Source organism: Silurus meridionalis, chromosome 21 (genome assembly GCF_014805685.1).
Source record: "Silurus meridionalis isolate SWU-2019-XX chromosome 21, ASM1480568v1, whole genome shotgun sequence".
Taxonomy (NCBI): domain Eukaryota; kingdom Metazoa; phylum Chordata; class Actinopteri; order Siluriformes; family Siluridae; genus Silurus; species Silurus meridionalis.
In genome coordinates, this window is record NC_060904.1 from 12,297,960 (window position 1) to 12,312,530 (window position 14,571).

Here is a 14,571-nt window from a genome sequence, read left to right on the forward strand (position 1 = left end):
AAAAGGGGTATTTTATATATATATATATATATATATATATATATATATATATATATATATATATATATATATACACTTTCCACCACTGGTTCTTACATACAAACACACACACATATATACTGTGTAAGAACCAATGGTGAAAAGTAATGAGGTAAAATGAATCTTAAGTAGCTTTTCCACATATCTGTACTTTACTGAAGTATTTCCATTTGGGAAGATTTTTACTTTATGTTTACTACATTTAAAAGTCAAATATCTATTTAACTTTTTACTCCACTACATTTTGTGGAATCAGTCATTTCTTTTTATTTACAAATAAATACTTAACTGGCCAAGTGTGCAGTAAGCCACCAATCAGGGTAGAGCATACGCTCTGTTTGAACTCGTTTCGATTGTTAATTGCTGGTATCTATTTAGCACGAACATACGGGATCAGTTCAACAGAACAAAGTTTATGATCATTTGAATAGAAATTAATGATGATAATAGGAACATTATAGCCATAATAAGTAATATTATTTGGATACTTTTGTACATTTGAAGGCAAATACTTCTGTACTTTTATTCAGATAAAAGTTTAAAGGGAGCACTTTTAGTTTTACTGAAGTAGTACTTACAACTCAAGTGCATGGTTTGTGTACTTCGTCCAAGTGGTGGGACCCAGTATGAACCCTCCAAGTTTCCCCCCCTAAATGAACTGCAAAAATAATATCTAGGGCTTTCAGTGCTTTGTCAGTTGCTTTCAGTCAAAACCATGTCTTTTACCCAGCATTTCTAACAACATAACAAAATCTTCAGTTTAAAAATAAGTTAATGCAGTTATGCAATTTAAATATATTTAAATGTGTGTTTATTTACATTTTTTTTTATTTTTTGCAGAAAATTGCAATTCTCGGTTACTTTTGGTTTTCTAGGGTTAATTGCCACAGGGTTAATCACAAAAAAGTCTTCGAAAAAAGCTGTACATAAAGATTTGCAAATTCTTTGATTGAAGCCGTGTAGAAAACGTGAATTGTGATGTGTTTTCAAAATGGCTTGAAAGCATGAAGAGGTTTGACAGTCTTTATGATTTGGCAAAGATGTGATTTGTTCTGACTGTTTTGAAAACATGGGAAGGGATGGAGAAGGGTTGCTGAGCGGAAAAAGAAGCTTGAAAATGTTTTGACCAAGGGAACAGTGGTTATAGGCAAATATGAGTTCGCTTTTTTGACTAAACAGCTGCATTTAAATGTCTCATTATTATTATTTTACTTGTTGGAAATTCATGTTTTTTTGTTGGCCTTACAGCAATGCCTGCAAGGGGCGCTCTAGATTGGCTCACACACACACACACACACACACACACACACACACACACACACACACACACACACACACACACACTCCTCGTGAGACTGCAGTAGGCTGTGTCCGCTCCAGTGGCTGACTCTGTGTGTGTGTGCGTGTGTGTGTGTGTGTGTGTGTGTGTGTGTGTGTGTGTGTGTGTGTGTGTGTGTTCATTATTCATGCCCTGAATAATGAGGGTTAGGTTTCCCCATTGGTCCACTCTAATCCCTACTGCGAGTGACAGAGCCAGAATTATTCAGCATCATCTAAAAAATAAATCCATATCAGGTGTGTTTGTGTGTGTGTGTGTGTGTGTGTGTGTGTGTGTGTGTGTGTGTGTGTATGCGCTATATATTGTCAAGTGCACTGGGTTCATAGACAAACAATATAAAGTGCATGTCTAACAAAAATAGCAATAGAAACTAATGAAAATTCTGCTCATGATGCATCCAGACATGCAAAGTCAAACACCCCCAACACACACACACACACACACACACACGCCTCTACACTGCTCCCACTCAGTCTGGGTTAAATAATCTGATTATTCGCTCCTGAAAGGTAAACAGCAATGGGTTTAACCTTAAATTCAATTCATCGATATAAAATAGATCGATGATAGTACTGAATACACACATAGGATTAGTATCTATATTTATCTATCTTATATATTTTATATATTTTAAAATATGTACTATATATTTGAAACAATCAATTAAAAATTAAGTTCTTGGAAATGAACAGTGTTTGCATGAACAAGGGAAGTTTGAGAGGTGCTTTCTTTATTTTTCTTTATGTGCACTTTTTTCTGTTAACCATTTCCTGAGCACTAAACCACTGCCTGTGTAGAGGGGCAGCCCCACAAATACGCGCACACACACACATACATACTCAAACACACACATATGCAAATACTGCATGTACACACACTTACATATACACACACACGTATATATATATATATATATATATATATATATATATATATATATATATATATATATATATATATATATATCCACTATAATACACAAAACAATATATATACATCCATTATAGACATGTAAGGTATGATTGCCTTATTTCCTTATGCAACGGGAATAAGAAGACACTTCAATAGATTCAAGGCTGGGGTTTTTTGTTTTATTTTTTTTAATAAATGCATCATCTTTTGCATTTACATGAGCGCACACACATATATATACACACACGTTAATTCCTTCAGAGGAGAGTCAGAGGAAAAGTGTTTAAATAGGTCAGTGCCTTCTCTTTTTTACATCTCCTCAGCCTGCTATTATTTATGGTACTATCTTGTGCCCTGTTGTTAACAATAAGCAAAGTGTACTAAATTTGCCTTCTTTCTTTACTACTCTAGTCTGTGTGGAGTTGGGCATAGGCCTGAAAGAGTTAAAGGAGTTCTCAAGTCTGTTTGGGCTTGCAGAAACCTATAGACAAGGGGGAAAATGCAAACTTGAGAAAGTGGACTGTTCATCCAGTAAAGCTGGAATAAAGGGACTTATGTATGAGCCTAAATGCTTATTTTGTCTTAAACTAAACTAAAGTGACAATGCTTTTTACCCTTGACATGTGCTATAGGCAAGTATCTATTGAATTTTCAAAGTAAGCTTTTAACAAGCAGGAGAATCCTGGCTTCAGTACATCTATAGACCGATTTTCTTTAAGAGAACAGAAAGATGTAGTCTGGTCTAAAGGTTAGCACCCCAGCACTGATGCATAGCATAACAAAAATGATCTCTAACACTACCACCTCACCAGCAGTGGAGAAGTGCATTATTCTTGTATGAGTTTGATAGTAAAAATACTCCTTTCACATTTCTAATTAAGGAACAAAAGTACAACAGTACGTGCTTTTAAATGCACTTAGGTTATCAAAAGTACTTATCTATTAGAACTATATTTGACATTTTTTATTGAAAAATATTTATATTTTAAACTACATTGTATTTCAATGTTTCATTCTCCTGCACATCATACCTTTTATAGAGAGGAGAGGGTTTTCTATTGTTACAGACATACAGTTAAAGAAGCCCTTAATGGGGTTACAATTGTGGTATTGTGACAGCCTTTTGTTTCTCACAAGTTATGTATTCACTTTACAGTGGCAAGGCCCAGCACGTTTTGCTGAAATATAGTACTTAAGTACAGTAACTTTACACATGACTGCTATACATTTTCATTCATACAATACCACTACTGCTCATCACACATCTTATTACCTTTTAGTTAACCTGTAGTTAGTTAACCTGAATAATCCAGAATATTAGTCTGCAAATGAAGGCTGATATATGTATAGATTTTTTCCTTCTTAAATGTATAGTCTTTATTTTTATTTATATATAAGTATGTTTGTATATACTAATCTTACAAACTTTAAAAAAAAAAAAATATATATATATATATATATATATATATATATATATATATATATATATATATATATATTTATTTTACACGTTTGTGTTAGTCTTTAAATTTTAGTTGTTACTGTCTCTCTTCTGTTTTTTCACCAAATTTAATATAGCACTTTTTACTCTATTCTTTTTACTCTAGCAAAAAAAAAAAAGTCCAAATGTCCAATATGACACCTTACTTTTACTGCTTTGTTGATCTACAATTTGTTTTTAATCAGAGAAAAAAAGACAGAAAAACTATTTAATACAAAATGATGTGTTTATTTTGATAGCTGGATTTTTTAAAGGAATTTTAGATGTATTGGAATTTTAATGCTTATGTATTGTCCATATTGTAATTGTTATCAAAATTGAATTGAATTGTATTTTTCTCGATTAGAATTGCTTTAATTGATACTGTTACATAACTGCTTCATAATTAGCTCTATCTTTTGGAAAATCAATCACTAGCAACCAGAGACCATCATAACACTAAAGAAATGTGTGAACTGTTCTGTATTCTCCTCCTCCCCCACTTATAAAAAAATAAACATTCACTATGGGAGTAGGAGGCACTATGAATTCTGCCCCAATGGGTCCCTTTCAGTGCTTGTTGTTATATTTTTGGCCACAAGGAGGATTGATAAATTTAGCTAAATGGAGCAAATGATTGCACAATACAAATATGACAAATATGACCTTTATGTCTACCCGAGGCTTAAAAGGTTAAAACTCAAAAGGGGTCTGTTATGTGTTCTTGTAGAGAGACCCTGCAGTCAAGTGTTTATAGAAATATTAGCTAGTAGATCTCCTTTATGAATCTCAAAATCTCCAAAGAAAGGATTGAGTCTTTTTTTTAGGAGTGCATACTAACGTTTTTCAGCAAGTGAAAGAAAAAAGCATATTAGGATTGAGCATTATATCATGAAATCCTGATGGCATACAAAATATATTGTCTGATGATGGCAATAGATGGCAATTAGTACACAGCTGTATTCATGAATTCTACTTTTGTTGTTTCTTTTAAATTATATTAATGTTTTACTATCTTAAAGTCAGGGTTCTTCCACAGACCAAACATGATAAACAGAAAAAAAAAGAAAAAATATTATTATTTAATTTCAATTAAAACAACAACAACAAAAGACGCTGGACAAAAAATGTTATATATGCATATTTTGTGTGATTTATACTTTCACTGGTTAATGTATGCTTTGGCTGTCAGGTTATGGTTTAATTCTCAAAGACATTTTGAAAAAAGGGGAATATTAATCCTAGAGTAAATTATCCTTCTCATTTGAGTTCATGGCACCCACAACTGTACTTTACGTGTGCCTTATTATTCAATGGTGATGACAAATGAGTCAGGGAAGCTGGATGAAAAATATCAGTCCAATTGGAGATCACTGCAAGTCATTGAATTTGTGGTCTGGAGTAGAAATAAATCAGCCTTAGCCTCAATTCTTCATTCAATTCTCTCTATATATTTTAATAACCACTAGGGGTGCTGTTGCATTGGTTTCCACAAAAATCCAAAATAGTTCAATTTAAGCCAATTAAATTAGAGCAAACAATCTGATGTTAAAGGCAAAAAATAAACTTGTGTTTTTATCTTAAAAAGACCTGGTTAGGCTCTGCCCTTAAGTTGTTGTCCACCATTTTGTTTGTACATGGACTAAATAGCATCTTGGTCCACAGTCATTTTGAAACTCATTAGTTGTCTCAGCTTTTAACCAACTTGAGCAATGAAATGTTGTCCCAATGCATTATGGGAAAACAGACTACTCCTTGAACAGAGCACTTAAAAAAAACATTTCGGAGAGTTAATCATTCCCAATTTATAAATTGGTTCATTTTATTCAAAAAACAAACAAACAAACAAAGGAAATCACTTGACTTGTAGCAATCAGGAGGTGTTATAGGTGTTATATCACAAGACCCAAACAGGAAGAAGGGGTGGTGGCTTGGTTGTGAACTGCTCCTTTAACACCTTTAAAGCCAAACTTTCCTACCAAGCATGTCTGCATGATGCATTTCCTTGTGTACATTGTCACACACATCATCTTGATCCTACTGAAACACTTACAGTTGTTTCTTAAAATATTTTTTTAAATTATTTGTGTTACAGAATTGCATATATCACGAGTATGAGTACTGAACCTCTGAGAACCAAAGGTCAAAAAACTTACCAGACAGCTGGTAGACCATAGTCTCACAAAGATGAAGGACATCATGTCCTTTCATAAAGATATTTGTTCACGCATTTGTTCTCACTTGGGTTAATAACATTCTGGTCATGATGCATCTTGATATGCAAAGTGAAACACCCCACACAAACACACACTTTGCTGCTCCCACTCTTGTCTGTCTAGAATCTGGTGCTTAGAATGTCATGTAAACAAAACACTAATAAGTAAGTTAAAATCAAATGACACTAATAATCCTTTAGTAAAAGTTGCTGTACAATTTCAGATTTTTCGTTATGCTTAAATTAAGTTAAAGTATAAATACGTAAGGATAAAATGAGAAAAAGTACAAAAAAGTTAGATGGCAGCTTTGTGTCTTTTTCACTCAAGAACCCAAAGAATGTGTGGAAACATTGGCTAAGCTAGCCATGAGACTTTACTCATAACTTCTTAAATGCTAGCTAGCATGATAGTACAGACTGCTTCAATGCTAATTGTTAGCTCTCATAATACACACACTGTAGTGATACAACACAGTGTACAGGACATTGCAGCAGATGGAGTACAGTGATAGATTTTAAGTCTCAGTCATGCTGTAATGTCTAACAACATTTAGTTTGATAAGAATTTAGATTGAATAATTAAAGCTACTTGGCTACTTATTTGGTCATTTGGTCCTTGTTTGGTGCCTCTTTAAACATGTAGTAAATCCATACATATAGAGTTTCTTAAAAACATACTTCAGTACAGACCAAAAAAAAAAAAGAGAGACTTTGTTACATCCTTTCTTTGCCTATATTGTGCTAAGTACCTTATGCTTACAAAGCACAAATTCTCCTTTACATTAGTTTGGTTTTAGTGAAGGGAAAGCACAAAAAGTCAGCACTTCCAAACCACAGTGTGATACCTGTGACCTAAATCTCAATGTATATGGGTGTGTGTGTGTGTGTGTGTGTGTGTGTGTGTGTGTGTGTGTGTGTGTGTGTGTGTGTGTGTGTGTTTGGACACAAAATTTGTTCAAAAGTTTTAAAGCTAAGATCGTTCTTGTGTGCTTTTGTTATTGTCTGCAACCATGTCCCAGTTCTGTGTGTGTGTGTGTGTGTGTGTGTGTGTGTGTGTGTGTGTGTGTGTGTGTGTGTGTGTGTACTCTCAAAATGTATGGCTCAGTGAGTTTTTTCAAGCAGTATTGGAATCCCCGTTCTCCTTAGGGATGCAGGATAAGCAACTGGTGTGGAATGGCACAAGAAGTGTATGTTTGTGTGTGTGTGTGTGTGTGTGTGTGTGTGTGTGTGTGTGTGTGTGTGTGTGTGTGTTCATGCCAACAGACAGTGGCTGGTTTTAATGGATCATATGGTTGATAGAGCATGGAATAGAGTGCCATCCGCCATCGATCCTCTACTCAGGCAAGTACTTTGATGCTCCTTAGGGGATGCTGATACACACACACACACACACACACACACACACACACACACACACACACACGCATTGTACATCCTTGCAAGGACTTTCTATTTAATGTCAGTAATTATTGCGATGCTACACCTAAACTTAATTCTAAATTTATTCTTTCATTCTTGTTCCTTATTCCCTTTCAAACCTATCATATCAAATTGACTAAAACAAATCCAAAATAAACGAGATCCAAAATAGAGCAGAGACTTAGTGTACATGAGTAGAACAATGCTGAACATGCGTAGAGGAGATCCAATATGTGCATTTATAAGCAATAACGAGTCCATGGTTTCAGGTGTCATTTGCTTAAAGGAGTAGTTAGTAATGATAAAAATGGCATAAGCACTATACCAGAGGCCTAGGGGTCTTGGGACAGTTTACTTTTCCAGTCAGATGTGGTTCTTCCCCAAACTGTTACCACAAAGTTGGATGTCTTTGGATGTAGTAGTAGTAGGAGACCCAAACCTGTTCCAGCATGACAATGCTCCTGTGCACAAAGCCAGCTCCATCAAAATATAGTTTACAGGGGTTGGATTTGATCTTTAATGGCCTGCTATAAAAATCTGACCTCAACCCTACTGATTACCTTTGGTATATATTGGAACGCTGACTGCACCCCACACCTCTGACACCTCTGTAGCTGAATGATCATAAATATACCCACTTCAAAATCCAGTGAAACAAGCTGGAACCAATAATTTGGGGGTAGACTACTACTCAAATAAAAACTCAAAACTACTCAAATAAAAGTACTAAAATAATTACTAAAACATAATGATTTGATTAAGAGTAAAAGTGTAAAAAACTGAATATATTCAAATATTATTTATTACCTATGAACATGCTTGAACTATTATTTAACCAATGCGAATCTGCTTTTTATTTATATATCACTCACACTAGGTACCATTCTCACATTTTATAATTCCAAGGACATCACAAGAAAGTAATATTATAAATTAACTATAATAAATTATTATTCTCACACATAGTACTCTGTCTTCATAAAGGACGTTCAATGTCATAATCATCAACCCACTTGTCACACACCACATATAAAATAACCACTTTTGAAAACTAGAGCTTCACATTTATTATTACATTAAATATATTACATTAGCTGTTCACCAGTCTAGAGAAAATACAACAGTGAGTAAACAGCCAGAATTTTGAGGACAGAGTGAGTTAGAGAGGTGAGGATATGGTATCACCAGCTCTTAATTTAAGTGCTGGCAAGTTGTCAAAGTGCACTTGGCACGGCTAAGGCTCTGGCTGAGAGGGTAAAATAAGCTCTCACAAAACCCCTTCCACTCGTCTTCTCTCTCTTTCTCTCTCTCTCTCTCTCTCTCTCTCTCTCTCTCTCTCTCTCTCTCTCTCTTCAGGAATAGCCACTAGCAGCATGCTGAGGAGGCTGGAGCACCAGCTCTGATGATGCACCACATGTGACTGCTGCTGGAATGTGGCACAGGGGCACAAGCACGCGTGTGTATGTGTGACCAGCTGCAGTATGCACTATGTGAGTGTGACGCGAGGGCCACGAGGAGACCCCGAGCAGGACAGTATGAGCCTCCCGCCCTCTTCTGCTATTACTGGCTGTGCTTTCTAATATTAACCTCCCATCTCTGACATGCCACGGTGTGTGAGGGTGTATGTGTGCAGGTTATTTTTAGGGGCGCGTTTTCCACTATGCATTAGGACACACTGTCAGGAGAAGTGATCCTGAAATGGGGCCTGTGTTATGAAAGAGGGATGCGAGCTATGTAACACTTACACACTCACATTATAACCTGCCACATGATTGAAATCACTTCACACTATACTTAGCATGTGTATATGATGAACCTGGCTTTCAGAACTTTTAGTTCTTGTTCACAGTCAGCTGATTTTTTGACTTGGAAACATGAGAACACAGAAGCTTAAAATGTTTACAGAATAATAAACACATAGGTATAAATAAAATACTGTATGACATAAATACATTTTACACAGTTCCTTACCTTCCTATATAACAGCATGTTATATATACATAAGAGGTAAGTATACTTTAATGCTCTTCTCTGTTCTGGCACCGAGGTGGTGGAATGAACTTCCTCTAGATGTCCGTACAGCAGAGTCCCTGGCTATCTTTAAGTGATAGCTGAAGACCTACCTCTTCCTGAAACACTTAAATAAGCTTTTTCCAAGTTTGCTTTGTAAAAATCAAGAGTTATAGTCTGTTTATATTAAGTTTGTAGCGTACCAGTGTACATTTATTAATTGCTAGAGACTCAAAGCATTTATAATTTGAACTTATTATTATGAATTATTATTGTGATTTATTATTTGAACTTATTATTAATAAATGCTTATGTCCATTATAATGTTGAGTTTTATCATGACACAAGGATGACTAAGTTCCTGTTATCAGTTGTCATTTCAGCCTGCCATTAATTTCCCAATTTCAAAAATGCAGATTATCATTATCATGCTAAAGAACCAGAAAGCATAAAAATTCTAGAAATCTTACTGACACTGAAAACTCCACCAATACATATCACATGAACATAATCAAAATTATATTATATTATAATATGTAAATTTTCCTATAAAAAATGTCAAATTCAAATCTGTTTACTATTAACCTTAGTTTACTTGGACTCTTCCAATTGAATCAAATTTCCCTTAAATGGTAATAAAACTGCTTTTAAATATTGAAACATAAATGCAAAATTACATAAAACTATACTACTACTACTACTATGAAAATATTCTCTTTTATTTGTACAATTGGTTCTACAAATAGTTAAATATAACAGATGAACCTATTGATGATGATCAGTTCAGTTCTTTGAGTTGGCTTAATTTAAAATGATTTCATCTTCATTGCACCACAGAGTATAGCATGTACACAGTAATACCATAACCCTATTTCTCTCCTCTCCTCTCTCTCTCTCTCTCTCTCTCTCTCTCTCTCTCTCACTCTCTCAATTCTTTCAAAATTACAGAGAGACACAAGGATCATAATGTTTGATGTGACCACTGACTGAAGTTCTTGACCTGTAACTTTTTGGCTTTATGCATTGTCCTGATAAAACATTATTAGCTGAATAGATAACTACATAACTCATGTGGGACATGGTGGTTGATATGTTTAGATTAGAATGTCATGAGTTCAAATTCCAGTACCACCACAGCCTCAGCTGCCATTTCTGTGCATTTGAGTAAAGCCTTTAATATTCAATTGCTCAGTTGTACAAAAGAGATAATTGTAAGTCACTCTGGTTGAGGGCATCTGTTTATTGACATACATGTACATGTGCACAGGTATTCCCATTAAAAAGGATAGTGTGTATGAATTTATTCTACATTTATGCTCATTACTGCATGCACTAAAAGAAAAGTAAGTAAGGAACCAGAAACATGGTGTTAACTTTGTCTAAGTTTTATTTATAATTAAAAAATGTAAGCTGGTTACATCATTAAATTGACATTAAATGTAATTATTTAATTGATTTGTTAATATATAAAAGATATATAGAAAAGATATATGGACATTTGGTGCAACCCAGATGAGGATGGGTTCCCTCTTGAGTCTGGTTCCTCTCAAGGTTTCTTCCTTATGCCATCTCGGGGAGTTTTTCCTTGCCACAGTTGCTCATCAGGGACAAACATACTTACAAAGAACATATTTATGTTTAATCACCACATTATCTGTGTAAAGCTGCTTTGAGACAATGTTCATTGTTAAAAGCGCTATACAAATAAAAATGAATTGAATTGAATTGAATATATAGTTACATAACTAATATCTTAAAAACACTAAGGAACCACTCACCGTGTGTGTGTGTGTGTGTGTGTGTATATATATATATATATATATATATATATATATATATATATATATATATATATATATATATATATATATATAATAAAGGTGTTTTATCAGACTGGTCAAAAGAAGCTGTTGTCAAGATATTTATTACAGTGTGTCTAGGGAAAACCTGCAGGGGAATTTTTTTGCATATTAATATTTTTTATTTAATTTAAAATATTTTAATATTTAGAAAATTAAGATCATTTAGTCTTGGATTTGTTTTGTATTGATACTGAGACTGATACTGAAATTAGTAATGTACAAAGTGTTAAGCTTAGTGCTCGCTAAAGTAAACTGATTTGCCCTCTCATTCTCTTTCACTCTTTCAAAAATGCACTGTTCATGCAATTCATTGCACCTTGCCCTCATTTATATTTAACCGTCTCACTGAGTAGTGTAAACACATACATTTCAGGCTTACATCACAATATATGAGATAGTTTGTATCAGAGCGTGTTTTACAAATATAGCTTTAAATACGAGTAAATAAGCATAGTGTGCATCCCTGTTTCAAATGCCTATTTACATATATTGTATATAACATATGCAACACAATCCTGAATTAGTATTTACAATAATCCTGATAGTACACTGTACACTGTCTTTGCATAAGTGTTCAATCCCTTGAACCATGACTGTTAAATGACCTCAATATAAATGCACTTGTTTCTAGAATGCCCAGAAGACACCACCAACAGACAGGAAACAATGATCTGGCACAACAAACTGTTGCATTAAGACTTTATTTGCATGCACAGGAAGCACAGATTCCAAAGACAAGTAAGTGCCTTAAACCTGCTCGAAGCCAAACAAAAATAATCATGGACTGACTAAACCTGTATTTTGCTTAAGTCACACGCCGCACTGTACGGTTTTTCTGTTCGAAAGGTAACCTGTAATTTTTCAAAACAGCTGCCATGAGTATGCTATTTTCCTTATGCAATATAACACATTTAGCCTTCAACATGTGCTAAGACACCCAAAGCCTTAAAAAAATTGTAGACTAATAATTACAGTATAATTGTATAGAAATATTTAGACGATAACTGGCTTATCATTATAGAAATGTTACACTTTGTTGAATAAGTAATCTGCATGATTGGAACTGTACTTGATATAGGATTAACATTTTTCCAAAAGAGATTCCCTCAAATAGAGATGGAGAGTGTTATCTAACATGTGAATCTTCAATCCAGAAGACATTACTGGCTGTTTCAAAGCTCTGACACCGTCTAATTTTAATATATTATTTTTTTGCATCTCTTTTTCAATATCAAGTGGATCTGGGCCATCATGGTGCAGGAACAATAACAATATTAATAATGCAGGTTGGAACAATGGCCTGATCTTAACAAGGGATTTGAAGCATGGCTAAAGATTTTATTGCAAATGAAAATAGCCAACAACATTAAGGCTTGCATTCACATAGGTAATGGATTATAGAAGAAACCAAAAATAGAGTATATTAAAAGAAATAAACTGGGATGTTCTAACCTTAATGCCAAGATAAATGGCAAATCCACACCAAATATCTAAAACATACAGTGTGGCACCCATCTCAAATGTAGTCAAGTGCAGGAGGTCTTAACCTTTCTCCCAGTGTAGCCCCTGTTTGGGGTTAAAAATAACTCTCTGCCTTGTAAGGCGACCTATTGTGTTACCCCTACAGTCATTGTACTTTTCTTGGGTATACTATTTGGTCTTGTTCAAGTATTAATCGATTAGAAAACTCTGATCTAGTTAATCATTTAGTATTACATATATTATATTTAGGCATGCACCTGTTCTTAAGCCAAGTTAGCATTAAACTAAGACAAACTAGCAAATAATAAACAACAAACAAACAAAAAGGCTAATCAGTAAAATAATCTAGAAAAAAGGGCAGCATTAAATGTAACATGACATAAAGTAGACTAACAATTTTAACACTAGCACAAATAAACCAACAAGCAAGCCGATAGCTAATCTGATGGATCCAATGTGTGACTATTGAATCCACAGTTCTGCCGCTTTGAGTTGTGTCTCTGTGTTGTGATTGATCAGGTCATGTCTGCTTTGCCTTCTGTGTGATCCGTCAAACTGACACTGAAGGTTTGTTACACTGACCTACATGCAATAGGAGAGCCAGGAAGTAAAAAAAAAAACATACTTTTTTAAAATAATGTTTTTCAAGCTAATTACACATGTTGTCTCAGTAACAGAACATGCCATGACATGCCCAACCACTTGCCAGTAAACAAACACAGAAAAAACACATGGAAAGCTGTACACTGCCACTGTACACTACACTGAAAAGAGTAGAGTTTTGCTTGTCTCAGGTTGTTTGATGTTTCATGTGGAAAGTTGGCCATCACACTGAGTTCAACTCAGCATGGGGCTAGAATGTGTATCCTGACGCCGGGGTCTCCCTGCTAATAAAATATGTATTACACACAGTAACATCCCAGCAGTGCCATGGTGCAACACACACATTCAAACTGTACAACACGTCTCCAAGTCTATTTGCAGTAGAGAAGAGAAAATCAAAAGCCCTTGTAAAAATCTAATAAAATACAATTTAATACAATCTGTGTGGGTGTTTGTGTGTGTTAGATGTGCATAGCCAAAAAATAAAGTCAGAATAATCCATCAGTTCCAAACACATTAGTAAAAGCGCATTTCATCAGAGAACTATTAAGGTTTGCTAATAATGAACACAATTTTTCAAGTCTCACCCTTGTTTAAGTGGATAATCTCTTGGAAATACTGCACATTTGTATCGAAGACCACAATGTGTGTTTTACATACATACAATACAACACTATATAGGGTCACGCAGAAATGAACGGGTTCCTTTTTGAGTCCTCTCAGGGGTATTGACTGTCTCTGGTAATAATAAGTTTCAGCTTGAATGAAAGACATTTTCCTTAAATCTCCCAAGTGTCCTTTCTGTCGGTAGAGATTGGTGTGTATTATCCAAAATTCACATAGTGGATATAATTTTCTAAAATAAAGAAGATTTCCTTGAGAAGGTCTGTTCTGCATGTCAGGCTTTAGGAGAGCCTGGGACATTTGTCAAATCGTATGTTTTTACTGGTAGGTGGAATTTGATTGACATTAAAAACTACACATTTTCTCAATAATAAATGATTGCAGAGAAACCTTTAAGAATGTTTAAAAAATGTATATTAAGCCAATATTCTGTTCTCATCTTTAAACTTATTATTATTATTATTAGTAGTAGTAGTAGTAGTAGTAGTTGTAGTAGTATTAGTAGTAGTAGTAGTAGTAGTAGTAGTTGTTGTAGTAGTAGTAGTAGTAGTAGTAGTAGTAGTAGTAGTTGTTGTAGTAGTAGTAG